Source organism: Bos taurus, chromosome 5 (genome assembly GCF_002263795.3).
Source record: "Bos taurus isolate L1 Dominette 01449 registration number 42190680 breed Hereford chromosome 5, ARS-UCD2.0, whole genome shotgun sequence".
Lineage (NCBI taxonomy): Eukaryota > Metazoa > Chordata > Mammalia > Artiodactyla > Bovidae > Bos > Bos taurus.
Window position 1 is genome coordinate 81,352,621 of NC_037332.1, and position 23,644 is coordinate 81,376,264.

Sequence of the window (23,644 nt, forward strand, 5' to 3'; positions counted from 1 at the left end):
TACTGTATTTCAGACTCTTTTGTTGACTATGATGGCTACTCCATTTCTTCTAAGGGATTCCTGCCCACAGTAGTAGATATAATGGTCATCTGAGTTAAATTCATCCATTCCAGTCCATCTTAGTTTGCTGACTCCTAGAAGGCAGATGTTCACTCTTGCCATCTCCTGTTTGACCATTTCCAATGTGCCTTGTTTCATGGATTTAACATTCCAGGTTCCTATGCAGTATCGCTCTTTACAGCATCAGATCTTGCTTCTATCACCAGTCCCATCCACAACTGGGTGTTGTTTTTGCTTTGGCTCCATCCCTTCATTCTTTCTGGAGTTATTTCTCCACTGATCTCCAGTAGGATATTGGGCACCTACTGACCTGGGGAGTTCATCTTTCAGTGTCCTATCTTTTTGCTTTTTCATACTGTTTATGGGGTTCTCAAGGAAAGAATACTGAAGGTATTTTGCCATTCCATTCTCCAGTGGACCGCATTCTGTCAGACCTCTCCACCATGACCCGTCTGTCTTGGGTGGCCCCACACAGCATGGCTAATGCAAAAGTTGGAGGTCAAGAAACACCTGGAGTAACAGGCAACTTTGGCCTTGGAGTACAGAATGAAGCAGGGCAAAGGCGAACAGAGTTTTGCCAAGAGAGCGCACTGGTCATAGCAACACTCTCTTGCAACAACACAAGAGAAGACTCTACACATGGACATCACCAAATGGTCAACACTGAAATCAGACTGATTATATTATTTGCAGCCAAAGATGGAGAAGCTCTATACAGTCAGCAAAAACAAAACCAGGAGCTGACTGTGGCTCAGATCATGAACTCCTTATTGCCTGATTTAGACTTAAATTGAAGAAAGTAGAGAAAACCACTAGACCATTCAGGTATGACCTAATCAAATCCCTTGTGATTATACAGTGGATGTGACAAACAGATTTAAGGGATTAGATCTGATAGAGTGCCTGATGAACTACGGACAGAGGTTCTTGACATTGTACAGGAGACATGGATCAAGACCATTACCAAGAAAAGGAAAGGCAAAAAAGCAAACTGGCTGCCTGAGGAAGCCTTACAATAGATGTGAAAAGCAAAGGAGAAAAGGAAAGATAAACCCATTTGAATATCAAGGAGAGATAAGAAAGCCTTCCTCAGTGATCAGTGCAAAGAACTAGAGGAAAACAATAGAATGGGAAAGACTAGAGATCTCTTCAAGAAAATTAGAGATACCAAGGGAACATTTCATGCAAAGATTGGCTCAATAAAGGACGGAAATGGTATGCACCTAACAGAAGCAGAAGATATTAAGAAGAGGTGACAAGAATACACAGAAGAACTGTATGAAAAAGATCTTCACGACCCGGATAATCACAATGGTGTGATCACTCACTTAGAGCCAGACATCCTGGAATGTGAAGTCAAGTGGGCCTTAGAAGTATCACTACAAACAAAGCTAGTGGAGGAGATGGAATCCAGTTGAGCTATTTCAAATCCTAAAAGATGAAGTTGTGAAAGTGCTAGACTCAATATGTCAGCAAATTTGGAAAACTCAGCAGTGGCTACAGGACTGGAAAAGGTCAGCTTTCATTCCAATCCCTAAGAAAGGCAATGACAAAGAATGATCAAACTACTGTACAACTGCACTCATCTCACATGCTAGTGAAGTAATGCTCAAAATTCTATAAGCCAGGCTTCAGCAATACGTGAACTGTGAACTTGCAGATGTTCAAGCTGGTTTTAGAAAAGGCAGAGGAACCAGAGATCAAATTGCCAACATCCACTGGATCATAGAAAAAGCACCAGAGTTCCAGAAAAAACATCTATTTCTGCTTTATTGACTATGCCAAAGCCTTTGACTGTGTGGATCACAAGAAACTGTGGGAAATTCTGAAAGAGATGGGAATACCAGACCACCTGACCTGCCTCTTGAGAAACCTATATGCAGGTCAAGAAGCAACAGTTAGAACTGGACATGGAGCAACAGACTGGTTCCAAATAGGAAAAGGAGTACGTCAAGGCTGTATATTGTCACCCTGCTTATATAACTTAGATGCAGAGTACATTATGAGAAACACTGGGCTGGAAGAAGCACAAGCTGGAATCAAGACTGCCAGGACAAATACCAATAACCTCAGATATGCAGATGATACCACCCTTGTGGCAGAGAGTGAAGAACTAAAGAGCCTCTTGATGAAAGTGAAAGAGGAAAGTCAAAAAGTTGGCTTAAAGCTCAACATTCAGAAAACGAAGATCATGGCATCTGGTCCCATAACTTCATGGGAAATAGACGGGGAAACAGTGTCAGACTTTATTTTGGGGGGCTCCAAAATCACTGCAGATGGTGTGCAGTGGAAGGAAAGTTATGACCAACGTAGACAGCATATTCAAAAGCAGAGACATTACTTTGCGAGCAAAGGTCCATCTAGTCAAGGCTATGGTTTTTCCAGTAGTCATATATGGATGTGAGAGTTGTACTATAAAGAAAGCTGAGCGCAGAAGAATTGATGCTTCTGAAGTGTGGTGTTGGAAAAGACTCTTTAGAGTCCCTTGGAATGCAAGGAGATCCAACCAGTCCATTCTAAAGGAGATCAGTCCTGGGTGTTCATTGGAAGGACTGATGTTGAAGCTGAAGTTCCAATACTTTGGCCACCTGATGTGTAGAGCTGACTCATTGGAAAAGACCCTGATGCTGGAAAAGATTGAGAGCAGGAGGAGAAGGGGACGACAGAGGATGAGATGGTTGGATGGCATCACCAACTCAATGGTCACGAGTTTGGGTAAACTCTGGGAGTTGGTGATGGACAGAGAGGCCTGGCATGCTGCGGTCCATTGGGTCGAAAAGAGTTGGACATGGCTGAGCGACTGAACTGACTGACTGATAATGCGGAACAGAGGAATTACTATTGTCACTGTCCAAACAAAGGATGTGCTGTCCGAAAACAATCCTTCTAAGTAGAATATTAATCATTGTGGACATACATAGTAATAAACAATGGTACTATCTACAAGGTTTTATAGCTAATTCTATCATTATATAACTGGATATTTATTCTCCTGTGTAATATACTATAATAACTGCCTTAGCACTTCCTGTGACTTATGTTCAAAAATGCACATTAATCTTAACATTTTCCTTTAATTGTTTTTTTCCTTTGTAATCGGCTCTAGAGATATCAAAGACACAAGTAATCCTTCCCTTGTGTTTAAATAACACGACAAAAATTATTCATGAAAGAATTAGTTCCTTTATCAGCTATTTTAAACTGCTCAACACAAAGCACTACGATTTTCATTATATCTAGAGGCAGAAAAACAAAGATGCACACAAGCATTCTATAAAGAAAAAAATGATACCAAAAGCAGGGAATATTTTGCTAATTTTCAACATGTTTAGGTTTTAGCTTCAGTCTTACGAGATCCTCTGTTATCATCGTGCTGCTGCTGCTGCTGCTGCTAAGTCACTTCAGTCGTGTCCGACTCTGTGCGACCCCAGAGACGGCAGCCCACCAGGCTCCCCCATCCCTGGGATTCTCCAGGCAAGAACACTGGAGTGGGTTGTAATTTCCTTCTCCAATGCATGAAAGTGAAAGTGAAAGAGAAGGCGCTCAGTCGTGTCCGACTCCTAGCAACCCCATGGACTGCAGCCTACCAGGCTCCTCCATCCTGGGATTTTCCAGGCAAGAGCACTAGAGTGGGGTGCCATTTCCTTCTCCACTGTATCATCCTAGCGGACAGGAAAACTACTGACCACACTTCTTCAAGAATAATTTTAAAGGTGTGAACAAGATCATAGATTTCATTAGAACAGGAACTATGTCACGTTTATATTCAGCTTTATATATTACACAGAGGTTTTTACAGTTATTTGTACATAGCATACACATGCAATAGCTATTTGGGGAGTGGCATTCCTTATACTGAGATTAATGTTTTAAAAATCATAGTTTTAATTATATCAATATTCATTAGAAAGTTCACTAAGTTTCAAATTATAACTACCAAGTTCAGTTACCAACTTTGTTGCTGAATACATTTAATTCCTAAGAGAGATCTGAATTTTTTTTTTATTATTTTAGACTAGAAACATTTATTCTTTCTACTCCACAAGCATAAATTTTGAATAAACAAAATAGGGCATGTGAAGGATGATAAACTCCTTGAAAAAAATGTATGTTATAAATTCTTTAATGATTAGACTAGAAAATAATGATATTAAGTCAAAAAACTTGCTACACCAACCAATACCCATAAGCAGTAGACAGACTGTTTTTAATGGAACTGAGTATACACTGGAATCTAAGTGAGTGGAGAAGTTACAGCTCAAGTGGACTACTGCAAACCAAACTACAATCCACTGTACCAACAAATCCACAGAATTTCTCTTTTCCCTTGAAACAGCCCAATTTCTACAGATCTCATTCCAGCCTCATCAAATTTAATTACTTGTCCAGATTTTCAGAGCAGATGTGTCTAAAGAACCAGATGGTCTCTGAAACATTAATATCATGTTGGCATTTAGCACATAACCTTAAAAGAACACTTCATAGCTAATTTTAGTCAATAGTTAATTAATTAAAATTACTTTAAAAGTCAATCCTCTAAGTCATAATTTACAAATAGGAATAAGCTAGAGACAAAACACAAAATAAATATCCCCAGTAAAAATTAAGCCCTAGGAAATAGGAATCTGTGATTAATTCACTGATGGATCCATTTTACCTACAATAGTACCTATGCTATGCTATGCTAAGTCACTTCAGTCGTGTCCGACTCTGTGACACCCCATAGACGTCAGCCCACCAGGCTCCCCCATCCCTGGGATTCTCCAGGCAAGAACACTGGAGTGGGTTGCCATTTCCTTCTCCAATATGAAAGTGAAGAGTGAGAATGAAGTTGCTCAGTCGTGTCCGACTCTTCGAAACCCCATGGACTGCAGCCTATCAGGCTCCTCTGCCCCTGGGATTTTCCAGGCAAGAGTACTGGAGTGGGGTGCCATTGCCTTCTCCTAATAGAAGACAAATAACTATTGAAGGAACTGAAGAAATGAATCATGATTTTAGTATATCCAATTTGTATTAATTGCCAATTCATAGAAAAACTATTAAAACACTGATGATAACTAGGTCTGTATCTATTGTCTTAGTTTAATTTTTGGACTGAAGTAGTACACATAAATAAACTGCTATAAAGGGTCATTTGAAATCAAATACAATTTTACTTTTCTTAGGAAACTATCACAGTTTGCTTTTTATTTTTTAACACGATAAACATTTTGTATTGGAGTATAGCCAATTAATGTTGTGGCAGTTTCAGGTGAACAGTGAAGGGACTTAGCCAGAGAGTTTGCCTTTTTAAAATCTATTTCAGATCTTTTCCAATTTAACTAAAAATAAAATAAGAAAATTAACATGGAAACCCACTCCAGTATTTCGTGCCTGGAGAATCCCATGGACAAAGGAGCCTGGTGGGATACTGTGCACAGGGTTGCACAGAGCTGGACATAACTGAAACGACTTAGCACATATAGCACATAGCTGTTGTTCACAGTGGGCTTCACAGGTGGGGTGAGCGATAAAGAACTCGCCTGCCAATGCAGGAGACATAAGAGGCGGGGATTAGACTGTTGAGTCAGGAAGGTCCCCTGGAATAGAAAATGGCAACCCCCTGCAAGACAGCGGAATCTGGCTGGTGCAGTCTACAGGGTTACAAAGAATTGGATATAACTGAAGTGATCAAATTGCCAACATCTGCTGGATCATTGAAAAAGCAAGAGAGTCCAGAAAAACAACTATTTTTGCTTTATTGACTATGCCAAAGCCTTTGACTGTGTGGATCACAAGAAACTGTGGAAAATTCTGAAAGAGATGGGAATACCAGACCACCTGACCTGCCTCTTGAGAAAACTATTATGTAGGTCAGGAAGTAACAGTTAGAACTGGACATGGAGCAACAGAGTGGTTCCAAGTAAGAAAAGGAGTATGTCAAGGCTGTATATTGTCACCCTGCTTATTTAACTTAGATGCAGAGTACATCATGAGAAATGGTGGGCTGGAAGAAGCACAAGCTGGAATCAAGACTGCCAGGACAAATATCAATAACCTCAGATATGCAGATGACACCACCCTTATGGCAGAAAGCGAAGAACTGAAGAGCCTCTTGATGAAAGTGGAGGAGGAGAGTGAAAAAGTTGGCTAAAGCTCAACATTCTGAAAACGAAGATCATGGCATCTGGTCCCATCCCTTCATGGGAAATATATGGGGAAACAGTGGAAACAGTATCAGACTTTATTTTGGGGGCTTCAAAACCACTGCAGATGGTGACTGCAACCATGAAATTAAAAGACTCTTACACTTTGGAAGGAAAGTTATGACCAACCTAGATAGCATATTCAAAAGCAGAGACATCACTTTGCCAACAAAGGTCCATCTAGTCAAGGCTATGGTTTTTCCAGTGGTCATGTATGGATGTGAGATTTGGACTGTGAAGAAAGCTGAGCGCCGAAGAATTGATGCTTTTGAACTGTGGTATTGGAGAAGGCTCTTGAGAGTCCCTTGGAGTGCAAGGAGATCCAACCAGTCCATTCTAAAGGAGATAAGCCCTGGGTGTTCTTTGGAAGGAACGATGCTGAAGCTGAAACTCCAGTACTTTGGCCACCTCATGCGAAGAGTTGACTCATTGGAAAAGAAAGACTCTGATGCTGGGAGGGATTGGGCAGGAGGAAAAGGGGACGACAAAGGATGAGATGGCTGGATGGCATCACCGACTCCATGGACGTGAGTTTGAGTGAACTCGGGGGATGGTGATGGACAGGGAGGCCCAGCGTACTTCGATTCATGGGGTCGCAAAGAGTCGGACATGACTGAGCGACTGAACTGAACTGAACTAACAACTGAACAACAATAATTATTCATTAAAGCTTTATTTATTCAACTAATATTTACTGAATGCATGCTTTATTCCCAACATTGTTCTAGGCACTGGGGATGCACACCCAACAAGAGAGATAAGAGCCTGACTCTCCTCAGTTCACATTGTAGATAAGGAAAATGGGGAAGACAAAGAAGATTGCAAGGTAGACAATAAACAAACATTTCTGATGGTGTTACATGCTGTAAAGAAAATTAAAAAGGGCAAAAGGAACAGAATAATGGGGGAGAAACTTTTCAGAGGGGGAAGTCAAGAGCTCTCTTAGGAAGTCACAAATGAGGAAGAAAAGAACTCAGTTTTATTTTGAATCTGAGGGAAGAACATTTCCAACAAAGAAAAATGTCTGAAGTTTTATCATGGGAATAAAGGCTGATGAATTGTAAAACTAGTAAAAAGGCCACTGTTGATCATACAAAACAGGGAATCCAACCAGATGCTATAGCAGCACCAGACTTCCAGACAAAGGCAATCACATAGAACCATGGAAATGCATTTTATTTTTAACTCAAACAAGAAAGTTTCTATAATCTGACCTACTTTCATTTTCTTCAGTGTTTCAAAGTACCAAAAACAGTCAAGTGGTATAAAACAAATTCTTCATCAATAGACAATTTGTGAGAATGAAATATGTAGCACTGATATTTGTCAGCTAAACACACACACACACACATAAATGCACCATGTATATACCACTTTTTATTCAGTATAATTAAGAGTAATAAAATTATCCTCTCTGGTAATGAAGGGGTTAATCCTAAAAAGAACAGTTGAATGATTTTCATGGTCTCACAGAAAAGTGCCATAGATATGCTACACGTATATATGCCAATTAACATCTACCTGAACTTCATCTGGACCCGCTATTAGCATGAAGTTCTTCTATAATACTTACATTCTCCATTTTATACTGAATTACATTCTCCATTTTATAGTGAATTAGAGTGACAAGATAAGATGATGAAAATTAATATATAGTGTCCAAATGATGGCAGCTCACTAACATGTCTTAAAGTTCAATGACTCTTGGCTAATCAGATATCTTCTGCCAATGTTGGGATCCAAAATGTCAATCTATAGCTTTGTTGGCTTGTAGTTTGGGAAGAGAAACTGATACAGACACACATATTTTAAGACCTCAGTGAGTTAGTAATTCAACTGTGGTACAGATGTAGTTGCATTAGAAGAGAAACATTAGGTTATCTCTGAAAACAATATTTAGACATTTTAGAAAATTTTGTTGGAATACAAAAAGAATTAACGTGATCAAAATCTATCACTGGTAAGTGATTTAAACATACAAGGTAAAAAGGACTAGGGAATATAACTCTCTTAAAGAAAAACTTCTATCTGAAATTAAGGCTTGGGTTTACTTTAAAAACCTGGATCTAAATCCGAGCTCAGGTTCATGGCCTGACTACCCAGGCAGGCAGAAGTTAAGCAACATCTAGAATCTTTAAGTTTAACCCTTGGGGAAAATGAAGGTGCATGCTTCTCAAGAGTGTAAACTCCAGATGTCTGCAGAGTTATAGTAATGGATTTGGTCAAATTTATTTTTAGAAAGCAGGACAAAAACCAATTCCTAAAATTATGGATAAATGGATTAAAAAACAAACGACCCCACCCTTCCTTTTCCTTAACTTAAACAACAGCAGTGTCAAGGTCATGGAGAAGCTGGTGAAAATTTATCTTGTCACAGATCTCAAGCATTTGGAATTGTAGAGATCCTAAATTTTTCTAGTATTTGAAGTGCTGTGCAGTGGCACTACACTAATTCAAAAAGAAAAATGTTACATGATGGGTGTAGATCTAAACATGGAAATTCAATACAGTCTGGCCATGCTATAAAATGCTCTGCGGGCTGTGAAAGCCAAAGAAAAAAAATCTTTAGGACAGAAGAAATCATTCCTGTTGGCCCTGTTGTTAAGGGATTCTAGTAACATCAGAGTTGTTACCTCAAACACCACAAAAGTCTCCCAGTGAAAATTTCTTTTGTGCCATGGACAACACATTAAAATTAAGAAGTTTCTAAAATTAAGTTCAGCAGAGAGACGCTGCATGTCTGCCTTCCAGATACTTTAAACTTCTGAAAAGCTGCCATATGGACATGCCTCTCCCTCAGATGCCACAATATTATTTCTTGTGACTTGCATAAGAGCTACAGTTTCAGTTAAAGAAGAAAGAAAGGAAGGAATGAAAGAAAAGGCAAAAAAAAAAAAAGAACTCTGACTAAAATCTCTCCAGAATCTTTCATAGGACTCAATGCAGCACCTAATTATTAAACACTAAAGACATAACATTCCGTTTTCTGAAATATCAGAAACCACGAAAAAAAGAAACCCATGTACATGTCAGGAATATTTGACTTAAATACACAATCAATAACCTTCCAAGGAGGCAGCATAACTTGCTAAATAAAGTTCTGGATCAAGCTTTGAATGATCTGACTATATTCACAACTCCTTCTCTGGTTGTACGTGTTTGATCAGGGCACTGTGCTTCTCCATGTCTCAGATGTGTTATCTAATAAATAGGAGGAGTAATAGAGTTTCGTCTCTGCCAGTAATAAAGGAATTCTGTAAAATTCTGATCGCTAAGTTAATTCTTTACATTGATAAACTTTCAAAAGAGAATTGTTCAACCTTCTGCTGATTTTTGAAAACTAAACTCCTTATTTGCATGAAAAGGAAACTCAAGCTATTTGGATTCAAATTGTATCAAGAATATTTTTTAAGTTACCAGATTTAAGATAGTTAAAATAATTTCCCTCCAAATTAATAGACATCCATTTACCAAACATAGATCTCAAAAATTAGAAAAGAACTTTTATTCACATTGAAAAGTTGAGTGAGATTAGAGGTTTCATCAAAATCAATATATCAGAAGATACACTGACAAAGTGTATCTTGGAGAAGGAAATGGCAGCCCACTCCAGTACTCTTGCCAGGAAAATCCCATGGACAGAGAAGTCTAGTAAGCTACAGTCCATAGGGTCTCAAAGAGTCAGATATGACTGAGCGACTTCACTTTCACTTTCACACTGACAAAGATGAAATTCTCCTTTATGTCTTCTTTTTGATCACAAAGAGAAGAATGTTGTAAACTTAGATGACAATTTAAGGTACTTCAAGCTGGTTCTTTTCCAGCTAAGTGTTAACCATATATTCAGTTCAGTTCAGTCACTCAGTCATGTCTGATTCTTTGTGACACCCATGGACTGCAACACACCAGCCTTCCCTGTCCAACACCAAACTCCCGGAGCCTGTTGAAACTCATATCCATCGAGTCAGTGATGCCATCCAACCATCTCATCCTCTGATCACCCCCTTTTCCTCCTGCCTTCAATATTTTCCAGCATCACGGTCTTTTCCAATGAGTCGGTTCTTCGCATCAGGTGGCCGAAGTATTGGAGTTTCAACTCCAAAACCATATATAACAGAAGTGATATTGCACGGGGAGATGTGTAAACTATTTAAAATCCATAAGATTGGGCACCAAAACATCAGAAGTGTCATCCTCAGCACTGGAGCAGGTGTCAGAGGTCCCTGCAGTGCTGATCTCTAGCTTGACTGTGAGGGGTTAGGATGAAGCCTCAGGGAAGGGACAAAGTCATCTAAGTGTCTCAGAGAAATTGTTAATATACTAACTAGTATGGAAGTATTTCACCATTAAAATACAAAGTAGTGATTTACTGATTATCGATTTATCGAAAGTTATCAGTCATGTCTGATTCTTTGCAATCCCATGGACTATACAGTCCACGGAATTCTCCAGGCCAGAATACTGGAGTGGGAAGCCTTTCCCTTCTCCAGGGGGTCTTCCCCATCCAGAGATAAAACCCAGGTCTCCCACATTGCAGGAGGATTCTTTACCACCTGAGCCACAAGGGAAGACCTTGCTGGCACCCAAATTAACTTGTTACAATGAATTAACTACCAAGAAACTTGATTACATGAATATTCTGCTAAACTACCAAAACAGGATAACTTTTGAACTTGGTGCTCCTAACCACATGGATAAAATCAGACTCTACAAGTTTTATTCTTCAAATGGAATTCCTTTCTCACTGCTATAAAACAATTTGACAATCAATTTATTGCAAATCAGAGACATGACAATCTTTAGCAAATTATCTCACTTCTGGAAGCAATAAAGCCTAAAGAATAGATGGGAATTGATACTCTAACAGCAATGGGAGCAAAATTTAATTTTTACTATGCATATTTCTGGGCTTCCCAGGTGGCGCTAGTGGTAAAGAATCTGCCTGCCCACGCAGGAGACATAGAGATAAGGGTTCAATCCCTGGAGGAGGGTATGGAAATCCACTCCAGTACTCTTGCCTGGAGAAACCCATGGACAGAGGAGTCAGGCAGCTACAGTCCACAGGGTCACAAAAAGAGTCAGACCAAATGCGGTAACTTAGCACACACACACACATGCATACTTTCATATCTTTTAAATTTTGTATTGTATGCATGTTTCCTTGGCAAAGAAATAATATACTTTGAAGACAATAGGGCAAATCATTTACTCCCTAATAATTTATTCTTGATTGTTGTTCCATCGCTCACTCAGGTCTGACTCTTTGTGACCCCATGGACTGCAGCATGCCAGGCTTCCCTGTCCTTCACCACCTCCTGGAGTTTGCTCAAACTCATGTCCATCCAACCAACTCATCCTCGTTGTCCTCCTCTCCTCCTGCCTTCAATCTTTCCCAGAATCAGAGTCTTTTCTAATGAGTTTGCTCTTCACATCAGGTGGCCAAAATATCAGAGCTTCAAGCTTCAGCATCAGTCCTTCCAATGAATATTCAGGGTTGATTTCCTTTAGGATTGACTGGTTGGATCTCCTTGCAGTCCAAGGGACTCTCAAGAGTTTTCTCCAAAACTGAGTTTTGAACACCACAGTTCAAAAGTTTCTCCAAAACTGAGTTTTGAACACCACAGTTCAAAAGTATCAATTTTTTGGCACACAGCTTTCTTTATGATCCAACTCTCACATCCATTCAAGACTACTGGAAAAACCCATAGCTTTGACTCTATGGAATTTGTCAACAGGCAAAGAGATGTCTCTGCTTTTTAATACACAACCTAGGTTTGTCATAGAGTTTCTTCCAAGGAGCAAGTGTCTTTTAATTTCATGGCTGCAGTCACCATCTGCATTGATTTTGGAGCCCAAGAAAATAAAAGTCTGTCACCATTTCCATTGTTCCCCCATGTATTTGCCATGACGAGATGGAACTGGATGCCATTATCTTAGGGTTTTTGTTTTTTTTTTTTTCGTAGTTAAATCGTTTACTTTTATTTTTTTTAATTGATTTTTATTGAAATATAGTTGATTTACAATGTTGTGTTAATTTCTGCTGTGCAGCAAAGTGATTCAGTTACATAGATGCATATATTCTTTCTCATATTTTTTCCATTATAGTTCATCACAGGATATTGAATATAGAACCCTATGCTATACAGTTAGAGAATCTTTATTCTTTTTTTTTCTTTTCTATAATCATTTTATTTCATATTTAAATTTTATTATTTTTTAAATATAAATTTATTTATTTTAATTGGAGGCTAATTACTTTATAAAAATATGGCATGCTTCACGAATTTGTGTCATCCTTGTGCAGGGGCCATGCTAATCTCTGTATCATTCCAATTTTAGTATATGTGCTGCCAAAGCAAGCACTATCTTAGTTTTTGAATGTTGAATTTAAAGCCAGCTCTTTCATTCTCCTTTCACCTTCATCAAGAGGCTATTTAGTTTCTCTTGGCTTTTGGCATAAGGGTGGTATTATCTGCATATCTGACGTTATTGATATTTCTTCCAATAATCCTGATTGCAGCTTGGCTTCATCCATCCCAGCATATGTTGTACTCATTTCACATGATGGATGAAGTCTGTTGTTTGACCCAGGGATTGAACCTGTGTCTCTCATTCTCCTGCACTGGCAGGCAGGTTCTTTACCACTAGCACTACCTATGTGTGTATATATATGTATATAGTGATATAGTGAAGTGCCTCAGTCGTGTCCGACTCTTTGTGACTCCATGGACTGTTGCCTACCAGGCTCCTCTGTCTATGGGATTTTTCAGGCAATAGTCCTGGAGTGGATTGCCATTTCCTTCTCCAGGGGATCTTCCCAACCCAGGGATCAAACCCGGGTCTCCCGCATTGTAGACAGACGCTTTACCATCTGAGCCACCAGGGAAGTCTCTCTATATATGTATATATATACATAAATATACTTTTAAATATGTTTATATACATTTATATAAATTTATCCATTTATATACACTTATATATCTATATCCATATAAATATATTATATATATACATTACACAAAACATACATATATATGTATATATATGTATATATAAAATTTCCCAAAAGCTAATTAACTAAAACTTAGCAGATAAAATCAAAACCAGATGTGTATTCTGATACTGGGTTGTACACTAATGGTTTATAGTTCAGATTAAAGCATAAAGTTAACCATTCCCCTTTTATTACTTTTCAAGCAGGCAAGAAATTAGAAAAAAATCTTTAAAGTAGTTTTTTATATACATATCTTCATTTGGACTTATAAGAATAATTTTAACCAGTTTATCTTTTCTGCCTTTAAGAACTATGGTATGTAATTGTCCACTAACTGGATTATTAGTTTCCAATAAAAATAAATCTGTAACACATCAATTACATCTCTTCTAAAGTCTAATAAACATGTAAGACTTCAATACTATCAAAAATTGAAAAAGACTGATTACAGACAGACCTTACTGATAATTCAGTTCACTACAATAATGGAAGATTAAAAATCACATAACTGATACATCACATTGACTAGAATAGTTACAGAAATTATATTCTTTAGATACTACTATAAACTCACTCTTCCAGCACTCCTACTAGATTTAGAAACTTCCTAAATAACATTGTTAAAGGGGTTTATTTCAACCCTATAAGAACAAAACAGACCCAGCCTCATTCAACACAGAAAGATAATATTATTATGGATAAAAGGTACTTATGATAGACCATAAGTATTATTTCATGATAATAAGCAGAAGTCTGTAATTAATTAACAATGGACAAGAATCACACTGATACAGTTTTCAAGTCTCATTAACATTACTCACAAATATTAACCTGATGTGATATAAAAAAAAAAATGATATTTAAATTTCATTTTGGAAGGTAAGCCAAAAATAACTAATGGAAAAAGGCAGGTCTTACATGTCTTAAGAAACAACTAAATAAAACCTATTCATTAATTTTTTTGTTAATCTTTGGAGTTATTTTTCAAAGTCTTCTCTGCAGCAAAAATTTGAAATTTATAGCCTCAATGCAGAATGGAGTCTTCTCCTTCATTCCTTTGACTATCAGGCTGAAAATCCAGTCATAATATAAAGGAAAGCCTTAAATCTATATTAGAACAAGTTTTCTTGCAATGTTTCCAATGCCTTTTGGTTTTGGCCTGGCTGGAAAACCACAAGAATAGCCTTGCATGCAAGATTCTGGCTTAGCCCAGAAAACTCAGAGGCACATAAGAACAGTTCTCAACTACCAAACCTTTCTCAATCCTCTGCTGAGGTTAAGTTTGATGGGAGGGATAAGAATGTACAAGCCAAGTTGTGAGTTCCAAACCAATCACTAGTATCTAGCATGCTGTTAGGCCAAACGCTATTGGCAACAGCAAACATCTTTATTTGTCCAGGAAAAATCTGATCATATGATAAAAGCTGGAATTTATGAGGATCCTTGTTCAATCAAATAACTAAAACTATAAATTTATTTCATATCTTTGGGTTAACAAAAAGGTGTAATTTTTTTTTTAAAAGATATATAACATATCTCACATATCTTCATTTTTACTTATCCCCTCTTTACACAAAAAGTTAGCAATCTCTAATCAAGGGAAAACATCAAAAGAAGAGAAAATGTCATTTCCTCCTCCTTGGAGCAGAACTTTATACAATAAAAGTAATTCTACACCCTGGGAAAAATTGGTCTCCAAAATGTATTATGTTCTCCCTTATAAAACAGTACAAACAACTCAAGAGTTCAAATAAAATACTAGCAAGTAGATGCTTTTGAAAAATGGAATATAGCAGGCATGTGATATTCTAAGCTGGCATTTGCATATGTTACACTGCTGAAATTCAAAGCTGCTGCTGCTGCAGCTGCTAAGTCGCTTCAGTCATGTCCAACTCTGTGCCACCCCATAGACAGCAGCCCACCAGGCTTCCCCGTCCCTGGGATTCTCCAGGCAAGAACACTGGAGTGGGTTGCCATGTCCTTCTCCAATGCATGAAAGGAAAAAGTGAAAGTAAAGTCGCTCAGTCGTGTCCAACTCTTCGAGACCCCATGGTCTGCAGCCTACCAGGCTCCTCCGTCCATGGGATTTTCCAGGCAGCAGTCCATAGCACAAGAGACTTAAGGCATACCAACCTTTGAGAAATGCACAATGAACCAATACTCTCAATAAAACCAAGGTTGATCAAATGGGAAATAAAGAATTTTACTCAAGATAATTTAAGAACAATTTAAGTTTATGTAGCAATTCTGCACCATCTTTCACTCTGAATAGCAGAGAATGTATGTGTCTGATAAGCTAAAACTCTAGTGTATATAGTTCAATACTCTGGTACTTAAACATAAGAAAAAAAAATCAGGAAATTCTCTTCATAAAATGTTCTGAGACTTTAGAAAAGAATCAGCTAATACCTTGCCTGCTTATTTAAATGAGTAAAATATTTATAAGCACTAATCATGTGTCCAGCACAAGCTGGAATCAAGATTGCCAGGAGAAATATCAATAACCTGAAATACGCAGATGACACCACCCTTATGGCAGAAAGTGAAGAGGAACTAAAAAGCCTCTTGGTGAAGGTGAAAGAGGAGAGTGAAAAGTTGGCTTAAAACTCAACATTCAGAAAACGAAGATCATGGCATCTGGTCCCTTCATGGAAATAGATGGCACCATCCCTTCATGGGAAATAGATGGGGAAATAGTGGAAACAGTGTCAGACTTTATTTTTTGGGGCTCCAAAATCACTGCAGATGGTGACAGCAGCCATGAAATTAAAAGACGCTTACTCCTTGGAAGAAAAGTTATGACCAACCTAGATAGCATATTCAAAAGCAGAGACATTACTTTGCCAACAAAGGTCCGTCTACTCAAGGCTATGGTTTTTCCAGTGGTCATGTATGGATGTGAGAGCTGGACTGTGAAGAAAGCTGAGCATCGAAGAATTGATGCTTTTGAACTGTAGTGTTGGAGAAGACTCTTGAGAGTCCCTTGGACTGCAAGGAGATCCAACCAGTCCATTCTGAAGGAGATCAGCCCTGGGATTTCTTTGGAAGGAATGATGCTAAAGCTGAAACTCCAGTACTTTGGCCACCTCATACGAAGAGTTGACTCATTGGAAAAGACTCTGATGCTGGGAGGGATTGTGGGCAGGAGGAGAAGGGGATGACAGAGGATGAGATGACTGGATGGCATCACTGACTCGATGAACGTGAGTCTGAGTGAACTCCCGGAGTTGGTGATGGACAGGGAGGCCTGGCGTGCTGCAATTCATGGGGTCGCAAACAGTCGGACACAACTGAGCAACTGAACTGTACTCACTGAATCATGTGTCTAGCGCTCAGTAGCTTTTGGCATCTGGGATGTAATATACCAAGTTAAAGATCATCAATTCAGACAAGCTTTCAGAAACAAAGACTGAAAAATGAGTATATGTCTATACGTCTACTCTGGTGGAAATATCTTGAGATATGTAAACCTGAATTTTTTAAAGGTACTCAATTTGGCCAGAAGTATGCACACAAAACACAAGGGTTAGAATAGAAAGCTCTAAAGTTTCAGAAGAGGGTATAAGAACTTCTAGTTTGAAAACGAATGTGATGACCAGGAACTAATTTTCATATCATCAAAAAACTGATACAGAAAATGTTTAGGTTAGGCACCCACGAGGGGGCCAAGAAATATGTAATAGACTTTAAATCACTAGAGTTATAATTTATTGGTGTTTGCAATAAATATTAAACCAAAATGCATTTTCTTTTTTGCCTTTTTTGGGCTAACTTTCCAGTCACCATTTTGACTCATCTATCAACTATATCAAATTCAATGTTTCAACACTTCTATCTCCTATGATTTGAAAAATGTCTAAATCACTTTAGTTTAAACAACAAAGCAGCTGAGTGTAAATCAATTTGAAAAATAAACAAGTTGAGTCTGAACAAAAAAAAATAACTAACTTGCAAAAACAACTTCAGGATGAAATAAATTCTGAATACTAGAGTTTCAAAAGGAAAAGCACTTTTTTCTAACTGATCTATCTTAAAGCAAACACCACATTAAAAAGAAAGAAAGAAAGGAGGCAGTCTTTTGTCATTGCCTTGAAAAAGAAGATTCTTGAAAAAGAAGATTCAATATATAGTAGTAAAAGAAAACTATTAACCAAAAAAACCTATGTTATCTTATACATGTCAATTTGGGATCATCAATGAACCGGACTCAAAGTAAAATAAAATAAAACAGAAACAACAAGCTAAACTTAATTTTTTGAGTACTTTCCACTCACTGTTAGAGCATGTGAGCAAAAGTTCTAGCTTTGAAGTTTAACACATTGAGTCAACTAGAACTTTCTTTGGAAAATTCTTTCCAAAAGCCATTTTGGGTAAAAAATAAAATTAATTTTAAGAATGTATTAACATCTAAAATAGTTTTGCCTCAAGCACTTACATATAGTATATTAACTGAATAAATGTATAAAGAAATAGTTCTGGGAAAAAAAAAAAAAAGAACCAAACATATCTGTGCGAGAAATGGAGATCGCAAGATACTTTCTCTTTAAAATTCAGGGCATCACATGCCTTAAGTTAAAGAACTACATTTATTTTAGCAAATATGCCTGTATTTTTTCTATATATGATTTTCTTTGACAGTCCCTCTGTGCTATTATACCAATACTCCACTGTAAAGAAATTTTTTCTTGCTCTGATCACTTATCCTACATAAAGGAAAATAAGACGTAAGTTTAAAAAAATCTTTGGAGAAGGAAATGGCAACCCACTCCAGAACTCTTGCCTGGAAAATCCCTAGACAGAGGAGCCTGGTAGCTAGAGTCCATGGGGTCACAAAGAGTCAGACACGACTGAACGACTTCACTTTAACTTTTCACTTAAAAAAATCTTAATGTGGGATAAATCTAGTTCCTTAGTTACAGCTAAAACTTCTGCTTCTTTTGTAACTTTTAAAAACAGAAAGTGGTGCATTCAACTGTCATTTAAATCTGTCAGAATATCTCTCATTTTCTCATAAGGAAAAATTTCATAGTGATTTCAATCTAAACATGCACACAGACACACATACCCACCCACACACAATCTTGACAGGTTCAATTTAGATAATTAGAATGGGGAAAATAGCAACAGATAGGATATAATGATAGGCAAATAAACATGAAGGGATAAGCTGATGGTTAACAACCTCCTCGGGGTAGCAGAATGACTTCTAAAACTTCAAAGAAAATACAGATGCCTAAATCCCACCTATGTGAACTGATTTTAAATTTCTAGAGAAGAAAATTAGTATGATTTCTTAAAAGGAACCAAGGTAATTTATTATGTCCTGCAAAAAGTGCAGGTTAAGATACCCTAATCGATGACAACTGATAAGTGCATCGTAAGCCAAATAGCAGCCCAGTAATACAACTATACATTACCTTAATAAAAAAGGTGCTCTACATCATGGATGTGTCCCAGGTGGCACTAGTGGTAAAGAACTCCCCTGCCCATGCAGGAGACTTCAGAGACACAGCTTTGATCTGGGTCAGAAAGATCCCCTGGAGGAGGCCACAGAAACCCACTCCAGTAATTTTGCTTGGAGAACCCCATGGACAAAGAAGTCTAGTGGGCTACAGTCCATGGGATAACAAAGAGTCAGACACAACTGAAGTGATTTGGCACACACACATATCATGGATAGTAATACTTGATAGAGAAAACTACAGATATAAAGAACTGTGAAGTCTGAACTAGTGTATATAATAGCAAATGACAGTTTGAAGAAAAAAGCCCAGTTAAACAAGTAAAAGAAAATTCTTGTTCCTTGTAGTAAACAATCTTAGATATGGCATGTTCCTATGGCAAGTATCCCAAGATCTCCATTTATTTTACTGTTGTTAATTATCAGGATAAAGGATTTCTTAAATCATGACATGAAAGAAAAAAATAAATACAATGAAGTAAATATTATAGGAAAAGTTGGCATATGTAGCACATTAAGCTAGTGTTAGCGTTGTTTTCTTCTGCACTTTAGCAGAATTTCACATGGCCTTTCATTCATCATGGACTTCCCTGGAGGCTCAGATAGTCAAGTGTCTGCCAATAATGCAGGAGACCGAGGTTTGATCCCTGGGTTGGAAAGATCCTCTGGAGAAGGAAATGGCAATCCACTCCAGTACTCTTGCCTGGAAAATCCCATGGATGGAAGAGCCTAGTAGTAGGCTGCAGTCCATGGGGTTGCAAAGAGTCAGACATGACTGAGTGACTTTACTTTCTTTCTTTCATTCTCAGTCTGAAGCAACCTATTTACTTTCTTCTTTTTAATTAATTATTTTATTTGGAGAATAATTACTTTCTAAATGAATAAAAGAACAATGACTTTTTAGCAGAAGCCCAGGAATATGAAGGGCTAGACCATGATCGCTTTCTCTTAAATAGACATTTCTAAAACAGACTGAAACAAGCATCCACACCGTATAATTATGAGAAGTAAGCTAATTAATAGTCAGCTGTAAGACAATGATAAGCCATTAAAATTGCTATACTAGAAAACTGATATATTGAATGTTATAATAACTAAATTACAAAAATTTATTGACAGCATCATCATTGTTGTTTTTGTTGCTCAGTGGCTAAGTCACATTCAACTCTTTGGGACCCCATGGACTACAGCATACCAGGATCCTCTGCCCTCCACCATCTCCCGGAATTTGCTCAAATTCATGTCCACCGAATCAGTGATACTATTATTATTAGCCATGATCAAATTCATTATCTCACTGGGTCCTCACAATACTTCTCTGAATAAGTTCTATGTTTTATTCCCTCATATACTTATAGGGAAATTAAAATTCATATATAATAAATTGCCGGAGGTGACACTGTTAGTAAGTACCAGAGCTAGGGCTTAGATCAGGTTTATATGACTCAATCAAACAGCTCTACTAGTAGAAATTCTTAGGACTCCTAAAGAGGAAATTTTTGCAGAGATGCAAATTTCTTCAGGAATTTAGAGAATAAAAATGTATGAATTATGATATAGCATTATTCAGATCAGATCAGATCAGTCGCTCAGTCGTGTCTAACTCTTTGCGACCCCATGAAGTGCAGCACGCTAGGCCTCCCTGTCCAACATCAACTCCCGGAGTTCACTGAGACTCACGTCCATCGAGTCAGTGATGCCATCCAGCCATCTCATCCTCTGTCGTCCCCTTCTCCTCTTGCCCCCAAAAGTAGCAAAAGATAAGGATATTAGTACACAATACATAATAATAGAGGCTTCCCCTGAAGCTCAACAGTAAAGAATCTGCCTGCAATGCAGGAGACAAGTGGAACACATCACATAAAGGAAAAAAAAAAATTTTTTTTCAACAGAGATGTAGCATTGGATAATATCCTGTGGCCTTTCATGATTTAAAAAAAACAACAAACTACAAATAAAAATGAAATTTCCTCAACCTAATAAAGGCCATCTATAAAAATCCCACTGATAACATCATACTTAATTGTTAATCAATATATACATATATATTTTGCAGCTCTTATTAATATTATATTGGAAGTCTACCTGGGAAATTAGGTAAGAAAAAAGAAATGAAAAGCATCCAGATTGAAAAAGAGGAAGCAATCTCTAGCTGCAGATGGCATGGTCTTATATATAGAAAATCTTACAAAATCTAAACAACTATTAGAACTAATGACCATGTATAAGAACAACACACAAAAACATGGCAGCACTGAACAATCTAAACATGAAATTAGGAAAAACAATTCAATTTAGAACATTGTCAAAAAGAATAAAAGAATATTGAAAACTATAAAATACTGTTGAAAGCAATTAAAGAAGATAAACATAAAGCCATTTCAGGACTATGGATCAGAAAACTTAATACAGTTAAAATGGCAATACTCCCTAAATTGATCTACATATTCAATGAAAACACAATTAAAATCCAACTCGGACTTTTTAAATTTACATACTGATTCTAAAATCAATATAAAAATGAAAGTGACCCCACCCCAACGGGGTTCCCTAGTAGTCCAGATGGTAAAGCACCTGCTTGCAATGCAGGAGATCCAGATTCGATCCTTGGGTTAGGAAGATCCCCTGGAAAAGGAAAATGGCAACCCACTCCAGTATCCTTCCCTGGTAAATCCCATGGACAGAGGAGTCTGGCAGGCTACAGTCCATGGGTTCACAAAGAGTCTGACATGACTGAGCAACTAACACACACACCGCTCCGATGAGGATGACAAAGGGCACCTCATTACGAACTGGTAAAAGGTCAAATCTAGGCCCCCTTAACTAGCCTTTGTGGGCAGGGCTTGGAGTTGGGCTACCGTTTGCTCTCTGGTATTTGGTGGAATTAGAATGTTTATTATCTAAAGCAAGTGGAAGCTTTCCTGGTCTTCTGGATAGAAAGAGTAGGTTTTTCTTGGGGTCTACTGTCTGACCTCATTGATACTTCTGGGTTGATTACTTCTCCAGTACCTTGTATGGGGCAAATGAGGCAAAAAGAGAAGCAAAATATAATAATTAGCACATGAACTTCTCATGCATGAATTCATGATGGAAAAAAACAAAATTGTTTCTTTTCTTGTTCCATAACAGGCCACAAATCATCAACATTTACATTACAAAGACAACTAACCAACCAAGAAAACATTGACATTTTTCCTATCTAAATTACTTTAGTTTTTCCATAGTACTATGAAGTTGTCAGTATCATTCTAAGACACTTTGGTTTCTAAAATTTTATATAATAATTATCAGATATATCCTTTGTAAAAATACTATAGTATCTTTGTGCAAAATGTGAAGCTCACCAATAAATCAATACAGAAGGTTATATAAAAAGTATTTACACTGAAGTTCCATGCTATAAGAGAATTTATATAGTTTACGTATTAACTGACTTAAGTATAATATGATAAATATAACTTTGTAAAATACTTGATTTGATACCTAATCCTTTTAAGCAAATTGAAATAAATACATAATGCCTGAAACTTCTAAATTCTTTTTTTAAATAAGCATCCCATAATGATATGAGACAAAGAGGTGAAATGAGTAGCTCTCAACTAATTTTCTTTAAAATATAATTTACAAAATATATTTGCAAAGTTGTCACATATGCTTTTAAACTCATTATTTGCCAGTGTTGAAAGTAATACACTATAAACATGTTTTTAGCAAAGGAAATATGTAGAGCCAGAACCAAAAAAATTTTAAATATAAAATACTAAGTTTTTCAGAACAACACAACAATGTAAGTACTTTCACAACATTTAATTTAGAATTCATAAATATAAATAAGTAAAACATAAATTCATCCAAAAATACATCATATAATACGCCAGGAGAATTATGTAAATTCCATTATTTTAATTCTTCCCACCCTTAGCCTTAGGACAAAAGAGAAGATGGTTCAAAATAGATCCTATACACTTTCCTCCAACTCAATAACTATAAAGCTGGTTTATATTAGTAGAATGAAAAATTCCCAACATTATAAAGAAAAGAGCCAATAATCACAGCTATAAAAAGCAGACGTTTTAAAACAGCCTTCTCAAGAATGGCACAAGTTTCTGTATTGGGTGTGGTCATAAAAATGACCTTCCAGGTCCCAAGACCTATCATCTACCAGACTATTTTAATACCTTCAATTTTTTTAAAGTGTCTTTCACTTAAAATCTAGATCTATTTATTTTATTACTTTTATTCAAATGCTTGTTATGGGAAGCTTTTTGACATTAAACTGTCAGCTAATTAAAATGAAATGAACTTCTATCTTGTCTAGGGATGAAGTTGAATCAACAAATAATGTCTACACTCCACATATAATAGAAGGATTTTTTTAAACAGTTATTATAATAATTAACAATAAAAAATAAACTAATGCCTAATTATACAGGTAGAATTAAGCCAATTATGGTGCATGTATATATACATATATGTGTGTGTGCATGTGCATGTGTATAAATATAGAATGTAATAGTCTAGAACAATGACAAAAATAGGATAAGTTTATATATACTGACATGAAAATATATATTGACAAGTAAGTATAGCAAGAAACAAAAGAATAGATTGAGTAGAACATATTTCTAAAAGCAAATCAAAATTATATAGCATGATATGAGTAAATATGTGTGTGTATGTATTTAAAGAGAAATCTCTAGAAGGATGAATATCAAACCATTCACATGTGATTACTGGGGAGAACTGTTGTAATTTGATTTCAACAAGAAAGCATTCCTTAATTACTTTATGGGAAAAAATGATCTAAAATGAAATTTAGGAAGGAAAAGATTTTGTCATTAAACTCTGAATTTGCTTTAAATGTTTAAGTTTATGCTGCTACTGCTGCTGCTAAGTCGCTTCAGTCACGTCTGACTCTGTGCGACCCCATAGACGGCAGCCCAC

General features: G+C 37.0%; 1 protein-coding gene and 1 non-coding gene across 18 annotated transcripts in view; both read right to left on the reverse strand.

Annotated features, from left to right (window-relative positions):
* CCDC91 (coiled-coil domain containing 91) overlaps positions 1-23,644 on the reverse strand; it is a 394,283-nt gene that overhangs the window by 154,407 nt on the left and 216,232 nt on the right. The gene's annotated exons all lie outside the window — the stretch shown is intronic.
* Positions 12,507-12,608, reverse strand: LOC112446912 (U6 spliceosomal RNA). The gene has a single exon (XR_003034988.1). It is a non-coding gene; the product is annotated as a U6 spliceosomal RNA (small nuclear RNA).